General features: G+C 41.4%; 1 long non-coding RNA gene across 1 annotated transcript in view; it reads right to left on the bottom strand.

Annotated features, from left to right (window-relative positions):
* The window catches only part of LOC141096322 (uncharacterized), a 72,508-nt gene that overhangs the window by 55,063 nt on the left and 915 nt on the right, over window positions 1–16,530 (bottom strand). The window lies entirely within an intron of this gene.

The following is a 16,530-nucleotide window of genomic DNA, read 5'->3' as shown; positions in this document are numbered from 1 at the left end:
CATCTATCCACATTGGGACAGGCAATGCAGCAACCACACGGAACACAACCACCCCTTTCAGGAATCATATCCAAGAATGTTGTTGATCCCGGTCCTATATACTGACTTCTTGTCAAATAGTCGCGTACGTTTTTGGCACGCCTAAATGTGATCAATGGTCTATTAGGAAGAAACTTCCCAATAATGTGATCTACTTGTAGAATAGGCCATGCCTTCACCAGTGCAGATCTCACTCTGTCAGAGTGCGGATGGTAGGTCGTGATAATCCTCAACTGGCCTTCCTCACTAGTTCTCTCATATACCTGTGGTTTGTATAGCAGATGATTATATATTGAATATTTAGCCCTATGATAGGCATTTTTTATAATATGTCTGCTATACCCACATTCAAGGACCTGCATCCTTAATTCCTCCGCTCGCCTTTCAAAATTAATAACAGTTGAACAAATGCGGCGAAGGCGGAGGAACTGTCCCACAGGTATGGACGTAAAGACAGGTACGCAGGACACATACAGAAGTAGGCAGACCTAAATGGAAGAAGTGTGGAAGTGGACGGAGCTTCAGGGAGGAAGTATGCAGCCCTCCGCAGAGCCCCAGTACGCAAGTGTGAACCCAGCCTAACACTGTGCATGAACGAACAAACTTGCTAGCCCCGGAGACCCGAATGCCGTTATGGTGACGTTGGGTCACCATTGCAACGATCGGCGACTCATGATGACATAGCGGAGGCGCCGATCAGAGGAGAGAGTGTGGCAGTGAGTGCTGGTTGTCACACCCAATGGCGATCACGTGCGCGCAAAATTGCCTAGACGTATCCATATGTCTAAGATCAGGAGGTACTTCCCAACCAGAATGTATGGATACATCTAAGGTCATGAAGGGGTTAAATTACCCATAATCTGTAAGTATACATTGGGAAACAAACTGAAATTATTTTATGGAGGGAAATAAAAATGACAAAAGTAAACTAAAGTGAACTCCATATGCAGTGACGTCTCACGCCAGCTCAGAGAACCCACATGTGTGTTGTCAGGGATGCTACTAGCTGGAGAGACCTGAACCAACCACACTGTTTATGCACAGAACCTTTGGAAGCTTTGAATTAAGTCATCCCTATCACTTCTATCAATTGGACTGCTGTCATATCAGCAAGAGCCTCATCTGGCAGCGCCGGCATGCTTCTTTGTGGCAGGAACTACATCACCTTTGGACAGACAGATCTTATCTTACAGAACACCAAATATATTAGCCTATATATATATTTTATTGACACCCCAGTTATTACCACTCACTACCGCTAGCATGGTTCATTTTTAATCTTGGATAATTAATGATTTGTTATTGTTGATTTTAAAATGAAATAGTACAGTAGAAAATCGTGTATTTTTTTTTTTTTACCTTTAGTGTTCCTGTAGTATATATGGGATTCTAGATCTCATTCATGGCCATGGAAATGAGCCATCAGAAATGCACCAGAATAGAATTCCTCGAGTGCTGAGCATATTAGAAACTTTCTCAACGCCTTGCATTATTGCTTTTAACGCCAGAGAAAGCTTCTTCTGTTCTCATTAAAAATGAAAGTGGAAAGAGAGGATCGTATGCTGGGTGGTGCGGGGAGCTGGCGCAAACACCTAATCGTTCTGCAAGGTGATCCCGGCCATAAATAGTTAATACAGCTGTAATGAGAGGACACTATTAGGTCAAGAAGCTCAGGATATTTAATGAACTTAGATTTAAGACTGAATTAGTTCATTTTTATTGTAACTAATAAATAGCTGATATAAAGTGTCGTGAAAAATAACTTATATCAAACAGGACTGATACATTGTAATGTGTTAACAATAGTATTATCTCAAAGCTACAAAATTACGTTATTTCAAGTTTTTAGTCTAAGGAAAAATTCATATTGGCATGATATTAGTCTAGGTTAATACTGTCAGGAGTTTACGCTCATGAAGTATATTCCCGAGAGTGCCCACACTCTAGATGAATGTTGCAGTCACTATAGGAATTTAGTAAAGAAAAATAAAAGTATACTAAAGGTACGAGTATATGTGTTTCTATAAAGTGGCCCTATGTATTGGAAAGCTCAGTCTGCTGCGCTATCCTATACTGACAAACTGCATGCACAAAGATATCTGACAGAAACAACACACTTTTGGCCTCCTTCTAGTAATTGAGAGCATACAGGAAGGTATATGTCTAGTATTTCTCCCGGCGTATACTTTGGCTAGCCTTAGTATTATTGGAGAAAGTGCAAACTGTTGACATCCTGAGCTGATGTACAACTTTGTATGTCATAACCAAAAAACAGTTAAAGGGCTTGTCCTAGATTCACACTTTCTTAATATCACCTGACTCATGTTGCCTAAACATCTCATCATGAAGCAGCATGAATCAAGACCTAGTTGCATTATTGCAGCCAGGTGCAGTCATTTCTGAAACGCTCTAGTGTTTCAGAGAAAATATAGTTAGAAGACCTGGGGACCATAGCTAGAGAAGTGACTAGACAAGTGCCACCCTGACTGGCTCTTCGTGGGTGTTGCCAGAGTATGTCAGAGAGACCTGGCTGCAATCAAGCAGCTAAAATCTGTTTCACCATGATCATAGTTTGGGCAGCATTAATCAGGTGATAGGTTCCCCTTAAAATCCTTGAGTCTGTAAATAAAAAAATACTTACAATACAGAGGAAATTTCCCACTACATCTTCATTACCCATAAGGTTTGCAAATGTTTTCTATTTCCCTAACACTGCTCATGCACCAGGAGCATGGGTTCTGAAGCATATGATACATACTGGAGTGTGGCTCAGCCAGGATTAAGACTGCAGGCACTGGGAATAAGGAGAAGGAAGCACTGACACGTACATCACCAATAAGATGTGTCTATATTTGAGGTATTCTTACATTGCTAATTTCAGTAAAACAGGAAAATAAGAAACTTTGATGATTCATCTCATATTTTCCTAAATGGCAACTTATGGGTCGGACACGGATCTTCCTGAGAATCTGCTTCCAGGGCTTGTTTTAAATGCATGGATATGTAATTACTGTCACTTTGCTTTCACACGAAGCTCTGCAGTGAGATCAGAACTAACATTGTACAGCAGAAGTGAGCTTTGTCACATTACAAACACATTTGTAGCTTTCCTTTCACAGTGCTGTCAGCTCTGCTATTCTTCCCCTCCCTCTTCACAATTGCTGCCTGTTAGATGGAAGCTGAAGTACCGTGAAAGTACAACTGCATACGTGTTTGTAATTAGACAAAATTCAACTCTGCTGTACTGTGTTGGCTATAATTAGGCATAGCGCTACAGTTGTGCTGACAGTACTATGAGAGGACAAGTGCTGCTGTACTGTGTCTTGAATTAGACCACGTTAAAGGAGTATGGTCGCCGGTCCAGCGCCTCCCATCTTCTTGCTTCTTGCCTCCTGCTTGCTTCATTGCTCCCTGCAGTGCGCAGACGCTGGGCCTCTCTGACCTTTCCCGGCACCTGTGCACTGCAGTACTTTGCTCTGCAGATAAGTATGCCTGCACAGGAGCGCGAAGCGGTGGCCGCACGTTATAGTGGCCAAAACAGGTGACAGGTTCGCTTTAAGGTTGAAGGGAGACTTTAAGTCCATCTAGTTCAACCAAAGCCTAACATGTTGATCCAGAGGAAGGCAAAAAAAACCCATGCGGCAAACACTAAGCTCCACATTGGGGAAAAAATTCCTTCCCGACTTCACATACGGCAATCAGACTAGTTTCCTGGATCAACGCCCTATCAAGGAATCTAGTATATTTACACTGTAACATTATACTTTTCAAGAAAGGCATCCAGACTAGTGTTGAGCGATACTTTCTGATATTGAGAAATATTGGATCGGATTGGATCGGACCGATACCCAGAAAGTATCGGGTATCGCCGATTCCGATACCGGAAGCCCCATGCAAGTCTATGGGACAGAAATATCGGAATTAAAAAAAACCCCTTTCTTTACTTGCACATCCAGTTCGGGAGGGGGGAAGAGTGTGGGCGGTGCGTGTCTGTATGTGCGGGGTCTGTACGGGCCTCTCGGCGGGGGGTCTATGCGGGCCTGCCGGGGGTCTTTGCGGGCTGCCGGGGGTCTGTGTGGGCCTGCCGGGGGTTGTGTGTGTGTGCAGGCATCGTCCGATGGGACTTCAAGTCCCATCGGGCGATGCCTGCTACAATGACAGTGATTGACACATTAGCCAATGATGGGACAGTAGTAGTCCCATCATCCGGCTAATGTGTTGAATGTAAAATAAAAAAAAACATACATAGTACATACATACTACATATATACTACATTCATACAACATACATACATACTACATACATACTACATATATACTACATTCATACAACATACATATACTACATACAGTACATACATACTACATACATACAACATACATAAAACATGCTACAGATATACAACATATGTATGTATGTTGTATGAATGTAGTATATATGTAGTATGTATGTATGTATGTTGCATGAATGTAGTATATATGAAGTTTGTATGTAGTATGTATGTATGTTGTATGAATGTTGTATATATGTAGTATGTATGTAGTATGTATGTATGTTGTATGTAGTATGTATGTTTTGTTTTTTTAACATTCAACACATTAGCCGGATGATGGGACTACTACTGTCCCATCATTGGCTAATGTGATAATCACTGTCATCGTAGCAGGCATCGCCCGATGGGACTTGTAGTCCCATCGGACAATGCCTGCACACACACACAACCCCCAGCAGGCCCGTACAGATCCCCGGCAGCCCGCAAAGACCCCCGGCAGCCCACACAGACCCCCGGCAGGCCCACACAGACCCCCGGTAGGCCCGCACAGACCGCGCATCATGATGCGCACAGACCGCGCATCATGATGACTACATTTCAGCAGCCAATCACAGCCACAACACTGGCTCATTGCATTATGGGAACTTCCGATTCCGGTATCCGATATTGTAAAAATATCGGTACTCGGTATCGGAATTCCGATACAGCGAATATCGGCCGATACGATATTTGCAGTATCGGAATGCTCAACACTAATCCAGACCCTTCTTAAATTTTAAAAGTGAATCACTCATTACAACATCATACAGTATGGCAGAGAATTCCATAGTCTCACTGCTCTTACAGTAAAGAAACTGCATCTGTGATTATGATTAAACCTTCTTTCATCCTGACGTAGATGATGTCCCTTTGTCCCTGTCACAGGCCTAAGAGTAAAAAGATCATTAGAAAGGTCTTTGTACTGTCCCCTCATATATTTATACATTGTAATAAGATCACCTCTAAGCCTTCGTTTTTCCAAAATAAATAACCCCAAGTGTAATAACCTGTCTTGGTATTGCAGACCCCCCAGTTGCCTAATAACCTTCGTCGCTAGTCTCTGCATCCGCTCTAGTTCAGCTATGTCTTTCTTATACACCGGTGACCAGAAATGTACACAGTATTCTAAGTGTGGTTGCACTAGTGACTTATATAGGGGTAAAATTATGTTCTCCTCATGAGCATCTATTATTTTATTTGCCTTTGCAGCAGCTGCCTGATACTGGCTACTAAATGTGAGTTTGTCGTCCACCCATACACCCAGGTCTTTTTCAGTGACAGTTTTGCCCAGTATTTTACAATTAAGCACATAATTATGCATCTTATTTCTTCTGCCCAAGTGCATGACCTTACATTTATCCCCATTAAAGCTCATTTGCCATTATTCAGCCCAAGCTTCTAGTTTACATAAATCTTCCTGTAATATTAAATTGTCCTCCTCTGTATTGATTACCCTGCAGAGTTTAGTGTCATCTCCAAATATTGAAATTCTACTCTCTATGCCCCCTACAAGCTCATTAATAAATATGTTAAAAAGACGCAGGTCCAGCACCGACCTTTTGCGGTACCCCATTGCTAACCGTGACCCAGTCCGAGTGTGCTCCTTTAATAACCACCCTTTGTTTCCTATCCCTGAGCCAGCTCTTAACCCACTTACACATATTTTCCCCAATCCCCAATGTTCTCATTTTATGTATCAATCTTTTGTGTGGCACTGTATCAAAAGCTTTTGAAAAATCCATATACACCACGTCCACTACGTTCCCTTGGTGCAGTCCGGAACTTACCTCTTCATAAAAGCTTATCAGACTAGTCTGACAAGAACGGTCCCTTGTAAACCCATGTTGATATTGAGTCATGAGGTTATTCTTCTTCAGATACTCCAGTATAGCATCTCTTAGAAAACCCTCCAGGATTTTACCCACAGTTAAGGTTAAGCTCACTGGCCTATAATTTCCAAGTTCAGTTTTTGTCCCCTTTTTGAATATTCGCACCACATTTGCTATACGCCAGTCCTGTGGTACAGACCCTGTTATTATGGAATCTTTAAAGATTAAAAATAATGGTCTATCAGTGACTGTACTTAATTTCTGCGGTACTCGGGAGTGTATCCCATCCGGGCCTGGGGATTTGTCAATTTTAGTGTTTTTTAGACGCCGCCTTACTTCCTGTTGGGTTAAGCAGGTGACATTTAATGGAGAATCACTGATCATGTTATCCATCATGGGATTTTCTTGTGTATATACTGTTGAAAAAAAGTCATTTAGCATATTGGCTTTTTCCTCATCCTCATTCACCATTTCACCCAGACTATTTTTAAGGGGACCAACACTATCATTTTTTAGTTTCATACTAGTTATGTAGTTAAAGAATATTTTGTGATTATTTTTACTCTCTCTGGTAATGAGTCTCTCTGTCTCAATCTTTGTTGTCTTGATTTGCTTTTTACAGAATTTATTTAATTTTCTGTATCTATTTAATGACTCATCACTACCTACTTGCTTTAATTCTCTAAATGCTCTTTTTGGCCCTTATTGCGCCCCTTACAGCTCTATTTAGCCATAGTGGTTTCCTCCTATTTCTAGCATGTTTATTCCTATTCAGGATGCTAATAAACGTCTCCCATTTTCCTTGTGTACTTTTATGTCTCAGGATATCGTTCCAGTTTATTGCACTAAGATTATCTCTCATCCGTTGGAAATTTGCCTTCCTGAAGTTTAGTCTCCTTGTAACCTCTCTACTACACATCTTATTAAAGGATACATGAAAACTTATTATTTTGTGATCACTATTACCCAAGTGACCCCCAACCCTTATATTTGATATGCTGTCTGGCCTGTTGGTTAATATTAGGTCTAGCAGTGCCCCCTTCTTGTTGGATACTGAACTAGTTGTGAAAGGCAATTGTCTCTCACAGTTGTCAAAAACCTATTAACTTCGCTGGAACTGCAGGTTTCAGTTCCCCAATGTGTTTCAAGGTAGTTGAAGTCCCCCATAATAATGACTGCTCCTTGAGTTGCTGCTTCATCTATTTGCTTTACGATTATATTCTCCATTGCTTCCATTATTTTTGGAGACTTATAACAAACCCCTATCAATAATTTATTATTTTTTCCCCTCCCCTTATCTTCACAAAAAGGCGACTCTACATTTTCATTAGATTCACATATATTATCACGCAGGATGGGTTTTAAGAATGATTTTACATATAAACACCCACCTCCCCCTCTCTTATTTGTACGGTCATTTCTGAACAGGCTATAGCCCTGTAAATTAACAGTCCAGTCATGGCTCTCGCCCAGCCATGTCTCAGATATCCCCACCATGTAATAATTATGTTCTAGCAAAATTAATTCTAATTCCTCCATTTTGTTGGTGAGGCTTCTGGAATTAGTATACCTGCAATTTATGTATCTCTCATTACCTCTCTTCTTCTCTAAAATCTTATTTGTTCTAACCTCACCCCTCACGCCACCCCAGATTTCTTTATTTGTGCCCAGGTCACTATCTTCCCCTGCTATAAAATGAATACCCTCCCCCCGATCCCAAATTTAAACTCTTCTCCAACCTTCTAGCCATTTTCTCCCCCAGCAAAGCTGCACCCTCCACATTGAGGTGCACACCGTCCCTAGGGTAGAACCTGTAGCCAACTGAGATGTCGGCCCAGTTCTCCAGAAACCCAAACCCCCTCCTTCTTACACCAATTCCTAAGCAACTTATTTATCTCCCTAATCTCCCGTTGCCTCTCTGGCATGGCACGCAGTACAGGCAGTATCTCTGAGAATACCACCTTGGAAGTCCTTGCTTTAAGCTTGCGGCCTAATTCCCTGAAATCATCTTTAAGGACCTTTCACCTACCTCTAACTTTGCCATTTGTGCCAATGTGCACCATGACCGCTGGGTCCTCACCAGCCCCTCCCAATAATCTGTCAACTCGATCAGCAATGTGTCGGACTCAAGCAACAGGTAGGCAGTACACTGTCCCTGTCTTTTTGACATATTGCCCTATCTGTTCCCCTAATAATTGAGTCCCCCACTACCAGCACCTGTCTGGCCTGCCCTGCTCTCCTATTTCCCCCCTTACTGGAGCAGACACTCCTCTGGCTTTCAGAGGACATGCCTTGCTGCAGCAGTGCTACCCCTGTACTGACACCCCCCTCATCTGGAAACTTAGCAAACTTATTGGGGTGTGCCAGATCAGGAATAGCCTCCCTAGCACTCTTCCCTCTACCCTGCCTGATAACTGTCATCCAGCCTCACTGTCCTGCAGTTCTTTACTACCATCCTCCCCCATATCTATCCCATTGAACGTCTGCTCAGTGAGCAGAAGACTCCTTTCCATATTGTCTATGGATCTCAGTGTTGCCAGCTGCACATTTAGATCCAGTACCTGGGCTTCCAAATGCACAACATGCTCACATCTCGCACAGCAGTATGCAACCTCAACCGGCTGTTCCAGGATTGCATACATGTGGAATGATGTACACTGGATAGCATTGCCAATAATGGAGCTCATTTCCTAATAGGGATTGCACTAGACAAAAATGTTAACTAAAAAGAAATGCAAAGTATTAATAAAATACAAATAGCAATTCAGTAACTCCTCCCTTGGAAACTCCCTGAATCCAAAGTCACTGAATCACAAGTCACTCACTTACCACTGTTCGCAATTACGCTCCGGTCACACTCAGCTCATTCACACTTGCTATATTGAAGCTACATAAGGTTATTTGGACCAGTAAAATGTCAAAATGAATAGAAATGCAAATATATTACCTGAAGTATTTAATAAAATGATCCTTTGGAATTCTCAGTGTGCGTAAGCGCTGCGTTTCTCCACCCAGATGTGCGTTTCGCCGTCGCTTCTTCTAGTAGTAACATTTGTTCAATAAGAATTGTGTTTATTTGTGATAAAATTGGAAATTTGAAGAAAATTGTGAAAATTAAGCAACTTTCAAACTTTTTCTTTTTATGCCATTAAACCAGTGAGTTATGTCACATCACACAAAATAACATTTCCCACATATCTACTTTAAATCAGCACAATTTTTTAAACATAATTTTTTATGTTAGGAAGTTAAATGGGTTAAAATTTGACCAGCGATTTCCCATTTTTCCAACATAATTTACAAAAACCATTGTTTTAGGGACCACCTCAGATTTGAAGTGACTTTGAGGGGCCTGTATGACATAAAATACCCAAAATTGACACCATACTAAAAATTTCACCCCTCAAGGTGCTCAAAACCACATTCAAGAAGTCTATTTACTCTTCAGGTGACTCACAGGAATTCTTGTAATGTGGAAGGAAAAAATAAACATTTACATTTTGAAAAAAATTTCTTTAGTTTAAACAATTTTTTTAAAATTTTCAACAGGGTAACAAGAGAAAATGAAAGCCAAAATTTGTTGCGCCATTTCTCCTGAGCACACCAATACCCCTTATGTTGGGGAAAACTAGTGCTTGGGCACACAGCAGGGCTCGGAAGAGAAGGAGCACCATTTAGCTTTTTGAACGCATAGTGGTTTGGAATCGAGAGCGGACGCTATGTCACATTTGGAAAGTTCCTGATGTGCCTAAACAGTGGAAACCCCAAACAAGTGACCCCATTTTTAAAACTAAACCCTTCGAAAAACTTATCTAGAAGCGTGGTGAGCACTTTGATCCCCCAGGTTCTTCACAGAAATTAATAACATTGAGCCGTGAAAACATAAAGAATCAAGTTTTTCCACAAGAAATTTTTTCAGCCCAATTTTTTTTTATTTTCACAAGGGTAACAGGAGAAATTGTACCATACAATTTGTTGTGTAATTTCTCTGACTACGCTGATACCCTATATGTGTTTGAAAATTTGTATTGGCGCACAGCAGGGCTCAGAAGGGAAGGAGCACCGTTTGGTCTTTTGAAAGCAAAATTGGCTGGAATCATTAGCGGATGCCATGTCGCATTTGGAGAGCCCCTGATGTGCCAGGGCCCAGAAAGGAAGGAGTGACATGTTGGAATGCAGACTTTAATGGACTAGTCTACGGATGTCATGTTGCATTTGTAGAGCTCCTGATGTGCTCAGTGGCCACCCCCCACAAGTGACCCCATTTTGAAAACTAGACCCCTCAAGGAATTTATTCAGATGTGTGGTAACAACATTGAACACGCAGGTGCTTCACAGAAGTTTCTACGAGAGCCATGAAAAAAAAAATTCCGACAAATGTTTTTTTAGCCTCGATTTTTTTATTTTCACAAGAGTAACAAGAGAAAACGGACCACCAAATCTGTTGCGCAATTTCTCCTGAGTATATAGATACCCCATATGTGGTCTAAAACTACTTTTGAGGCACAGTGCAAAGCTCAGAAGGGAAAAAGCACCATACTGGAGTTCAGATTTTGCTGGAATGAATTGAGGGTGCCACGTTACATTTGCAGAGCTCCTGAGGTGTCACAAAAGCAGAAACCCCCCATATGTGACCACATCTAACAAACTACACTCCCCAATGAATTTATCTAGGGGTGCAAAAATCATATTGACACCACCTGTGCCTCACAGAATTTTATACTATTGTGTGGTGAAGAAAGAATAAATTACATTTTTACCACTTTTTTTATTGTTTTAGCCCCAAGTTTTTAATTTTTTTAAGGGCTAATAGGAAAAAATAGACCTCAGTTTTCTGTAAACATTTATCCTGAGTGCGACAATACTCTATATATAAATTGGGAAATACTTTTGAGCCACAGTGGAAAGCTCAGAAGGGAAAGAGCGCCATATTATAGCGTAGATTTTACTGTTATGGTTTGCGGGTGCTATGACCCACTGAGAGAGCGTTTGAGATGCCAGAAGAGCAGAATCTTCCATAAGTGACCCCATTTTACAAACTACACATCTCTATGAATTCATCTAGGGGTGCAGTGATCATATTGACACTACTGGTGTGTCACAGAATTTTATACCATTGGCAGTAAAGAAAAAATAATTTCATTTTTACCACCAAAATTTTCTTTTAGCCACATATTTTACATTTTCACAGGGGAAAGTGGGTAGAAATGACACCAATATTTGTCTCCCGATTTCTGTTGAACGTGGCAATACTCCATATTACTCCATAATGGGGGAAGAATGCTGGACATAATGGAGGCAGAATGCTGGACATGATGGGGCAGATTGCTGGACATGATGGGGGCAGAATGCTGGACATGATGGGGGCAGAATGCAGACATGGGGGCAGAATGTAAGACATGATGGGGGCAGAATGTGACAGTGAGACACTGGAGGAGGTAGAATGGACACGGGGCAGAATGTGACAGTGAGACACAGGAGGTGGCAGAGTGAGAAACACTGGGGCAGAATGTGACAGTAAGGCACAGGAGGGGGCAGAATGTGGCAGTAAGACACAGGAAGGGGCAGAATGTAAGACACAGGAGGGTGCAGGATCATGGGGCAGGATGGATACGATGGAGACAGATGGGGAGATCATATGGGGCACAATGGATACTCATGAGGGTGGGATGGGACAGCATATGGCTGAAGCCAGGAATGAGACACACGGGAGCCAGGATGGGGAATATTATTACCATAGGGACTAATTAAGGGATATTATTACTGCAGTGATGTCTTTATTTTCCTTTTTGAGTATACTGTTTTAAATGGGGGGATGGTCCTGTTACTGTGTATAGTGACACTATGTCGCCTTTTTTTCTTCATGTGATGTAATGTAGAAGTTGGGGAAAAAAATAAGTAATGTGTTCTGCAAGCGGAGCTCTAGATAACTGTGTTATTTCCTGCAGAGACAAGTCCTGGCTGGAAGACGTGATGGCGGTCTGTGCTGGATGAAAGATGAAAAGCAAAGATGAAGGACTTCACCTAGAGACATCACTGGTGAGTTAGTGTGTTACCTATACACTGACACTATATACTGTATACTATATACAGAGGTCCTGTGTATAATGTCATTGATCACTGTATTACCTGTACACAGACACTGCATACTAAGTACAGATCTCCTGTGTATAATGGCACTTATGGTGATGGTATTGTGTTTTTTTTATTACTGATCAGCATTGTAGTATTCAGTCACTATGTGGTGGTAATATGTGGTCTGGACAAGGTGTTGTGGTATTTGTCCCTTGTATGTGCTATTATTTGGTCACTTTGTGGTGGTAATATGTGGTCTGGTCATGGTGCGGTGGTATTTGTTACTTGTATGTGATATTATTCGGTCACTATGGTAGTAATATGTGGTCTGGTCATGGTGTGGCAGTATTTGTTCCTTGTACGTGGTATTATAGGTCGCTATGTGGTGGTAATATGTGGTCTGGACATGTGCGATGGTATTTGTCCCTTGTATGTGATATAATTGGTCATTTTAAAAATTGAAAAATAAGTAAAAATATACTGTACCTAAATTGTATTGCATATTTTAACAAATATTTAATAGGTTACAGTAGAGTAGGGCTCGGCCAAAAGTGTCTACAGTGTTGTGGTGGCGGCTTAAAAATTCTTTTGGCCAAAACAAAAGCTGCCGGCTATATGAGTGGTCTGGTGATGGGAACTGTTAATGTGTGATTGGTGAGAAGTGGAGTTTTTCCAAGAGAGTGGTGGGACTGTGGACAGTTTGAGGAGTGGAGGCGGGGCTGGGGTGTAGCCTGGGCGGAGTCTAAAGGGGGCCCCAAAAATTTTGCCAGTATGGGGCCCCGAAATTCATAGTGGCAGCCCTGCCAGTACGTTGTAGTGCCCAGCTCATGCTTCTGAAGACAGGCACCCGTAAATTAGGCGCGTTCTCGCTACAGAAATGCCAAGCATGTGAACGCTAAATGTGGTTTACGCACACTGTGGGACTCAGAAGGGAGGAGTTCATTTAGATTTGGGAGAGCAGAATTCACTGGATTTCTTTTGGGGAACGAGGAGCCATAGCGATTTCCGGAGCCTTTACACTGCCAGTAACGTGGAAGCTCCCATATTTCCATTGACAGATGACAGACCTGAGTGGGGGCTTTCTTTTTTTGTGGATTGATTTGGAACATTTTCTATAACATTTTGAATCAGTTATCCTGTGCTCTATGCTGAGCACTTATATCGGGGGTTTCCATCTAAATCTCAGAGTGACGTGATTCAGATGAAACCCCCAAAGGATCCACTCACTATATTAAGGCAGCAGAGTTACTCTGGACTTTGTCTGGCCTTTGTTCAGTGCTGTCCTTTTTTCACAGGTGCACAAAACTATGGCTGACGGCACTTTTATGCAGTCCTAAAAAGATGGACACCACCGGATCACAGGTCAGAATGCGTCCAGTGCCTCCATCTGCCTCATTACAGGTAATCTTCCGTCAGAGGTTCCGTCTGAATCACGTATTTTAGAGATTTACATGGAAACCCTGGTGTAAGCGCTCAGCGTTAAGTGCAGGATAAATGTGCGCCGAGCCTTACTGTGATCTTTGGGAGGCAGAATGAAAAAAATGAGCAGCAGGTGAAGAATTGGTTTTGTTTCTTTTTTATGCCATTCCTCATGCGGTATAAATGCTTAGACAACTTTATTCTTTGGGTTGGTGCAATTATAGCGATAACATATTTATATAGTTTTTATGTTTGGCTGCTGTCACACACTAAAAAGATGCTTTTTTTGCATCACCATTTTTGAGAGCTATAATTTTTCCTTATTTTGTCAGATAAAGTCAGGTGAGGGCCTGTGTATTGAGGGAAGAGTTGACGTTCTTAATGGTACCATTTTCGGGACCATGACTTTTTTTATCTCTTTATTCTGATTTTTAGGAGGCTGCATGAACAAAAAACAGCAATTCAGGAAATTTTTTTTTGCCGTTCTCTGTGTTATAAAACTGATAAGGCAGCTTTATTCTTCAGGTCAGTATAATTACAGTGATACCACATTTATATTTTTTGATGTTTTGGTGCTTTTACACAAAAAATATATTTTATAGAAAAAATAATTATTTGTGCATTGCTTTTTCTGACTATAACTTTTTTTGATTTTCTATAGATGGAGCTGTATGGCAGATTGTATTATGGTATGGTATTTTCTTTTCATTATTATTTACATTCCATTTTTATCGTGTTTTATTCCACTTTTTGTTTGGCGTTATGATGATAAAGAATCAATCTTTTGTATCTTTTTTTTATGGTGTTCACTGAAGGGGTAAACTAGTGTTCCATTTTTATAAAGTGGATTGTTCCGGATGCGGCAATACCAAATATTTTTACTTTTGTTTATTTTTTTTCTTCCAGGTTTTGCTGCTTTTTTTTAATGCGTTTTGTGCTTTATTGCTGCGTTTTTGCTGTCTCTTGTGCTTATTGATAGATTTTAGTGGTCTCAAAAAAAAAGTCTGATTTAACTTCTTTAGGTTTTTGCACCAAAAATCATACTTGCGTATGTTGTTATGTTTTTGCATTACCCATTGTTTCCTATTGATGAAAAAACGCTGCAAATAAGCTGAAGAAAACACTGAAAGAAGAAGCATTGCTATGCTTTATAATCTGTCAGTGCTGCAGACACAAGTTAGTAAGATCATGCACTGCGCGTGATCTAACTAACGTGCTAGAGCCTGGTGACCCGGATGTCGTCCATTGGGTCACCATAGCAATGATCAGCCCCTCGCGATGACACCGATCGGTGGGCAGAGGGGCACCTTCCTTCTGCCTGTCTTCTAAATGCTGCAATCGATATCGATTGCAGCATTTAGCGGGTTAATTGGGTTAATCGGAAGCAGTGGGGGCAGCCCTCCTGGCAGTGAGTGCCAGCTGTCATTATCGCTGAACACCCAGCAGTGATCACAAAATTGCCAAGACGTATCCATACATCCAAGGTTGGTAAGTACTTTTTTTGCAATTTGAATTTTTTTTTTCCTGTTTCCCAGTACACTATATGGTAAAACCCATGATGTTGTTCAAAAGTATAACTTATCCCGGAAAAAATAAGCCTTCACATGGCCATATTGACGGAAAAATAAAAAAGTTATGGCTCTGGGACAAAGGGGAGAAAAAAACAGAAACTCAAAAACGGAAAAACACAAGGTGGTGAAGGGGTTAAAGAATGATAAAAGTGCTGAAATTTAATTAAATCAGCTAAAAAAAATACTTATTGCTTTCAAATGAATATAGCAGTGACATCTAGTGGCTGAGTAGTTCACTGATTAGAATAATAAGTATTGAAGATGTACAAACGGGTCAAGAACTGTCCGTAAAGCTGGCTGATTCTTATTGAAGCCAACTCTGACCGAGCCCGTTATGCACAGCTTGTCGTACCTTTATACTGGGGCTACACAGTGACATGTATCACTGGACAGAATTTCCCACACAAGTCGCGCAACCAAAAATATCTGTTCAACTAGTCTGCGACTTGCCGCATGACTATTTTCGAGCTGTGATTTCACTGTAAAATAATGATGGAAACAAGTCTCAGATGCATGTGGCTTGTACTGACGTCAATGCAAATCACATGCTACTCACTTGCCAATCAGCAACAGAAAATCTAAGGCCGGGATCACACATGTGAGAAACTCGGACGAGTCTTGCACGTCAATATCCGGCACTCGGGAGCGGAGGATGCGATGCAAAAAATTATTTAAAAAAAATAAAATAATGAAACATAATATCAAGAATCATAATGGATTTTATAGAACCACAAGGTGTTTGCTTAGGTAGTGATTAAAATTACAATATTAATTTGTTCTTGGCCATCCATTGTAAACTGAGAGAAAACATAATCTTATAACTCTATAGGTCAGGGTTCCCCAACTCCAGTCCTCAAGGCCCACCAACAGATCATGTTTTCAGGATTTGATTAGTATTGCTCAGGTGATAATTGCTTCACCTGTGGAATACAAAGGAAATCCTGAAAACATGATCTGTTGGTGGGCCTTGAGGACTGGAGTTGGGGTGTGGGGAAGGTGACTTGACGGACAGACTTGACCAGAAGTAGGAGGGGACGATGTGTGCACTGTAGGCAGGCATTGGCAATGACAGAAAGGTAACAGCAGGGAAAGACAGAAAAGGGAGTGCAGTACCTAGAATTGACCAGAAGATGGCAGGGAGGAGTGTAGTTCAGGATTTGACATCAGCTTAGGGCTTAGGAAACTGCTTAGTCATGGGGGGCGGGGAGATAGGAACCCAGGAGGGGAATTCCCAGTGAGAGAGGGGATAAATAGGACTGGTTGGGGTTCCAGAGAGGTTAGTCC

This window comes from Dendrobates tinctorius, unplaced genomic scaffold, assembly GCF_039654945.1.
Source record: "Dendrobates tinctorius isolate UK_male_01 unplaced genomic scaffold, ASM3965494v1 ptg000073l, whole genome shotgun sequence".
In the NCBI taxonomy this organism is placed as follows: Eukaryota; Metazoa; Chordata; class Amphibia; order Anura; family Dendrobatidae; genus Dendrobates; species Dendrobates tinctorius.
Note: the sequence above shows the minus strand (reverse complement) of the source record. Positions and strands in the feature narration are given on the sequence as shown.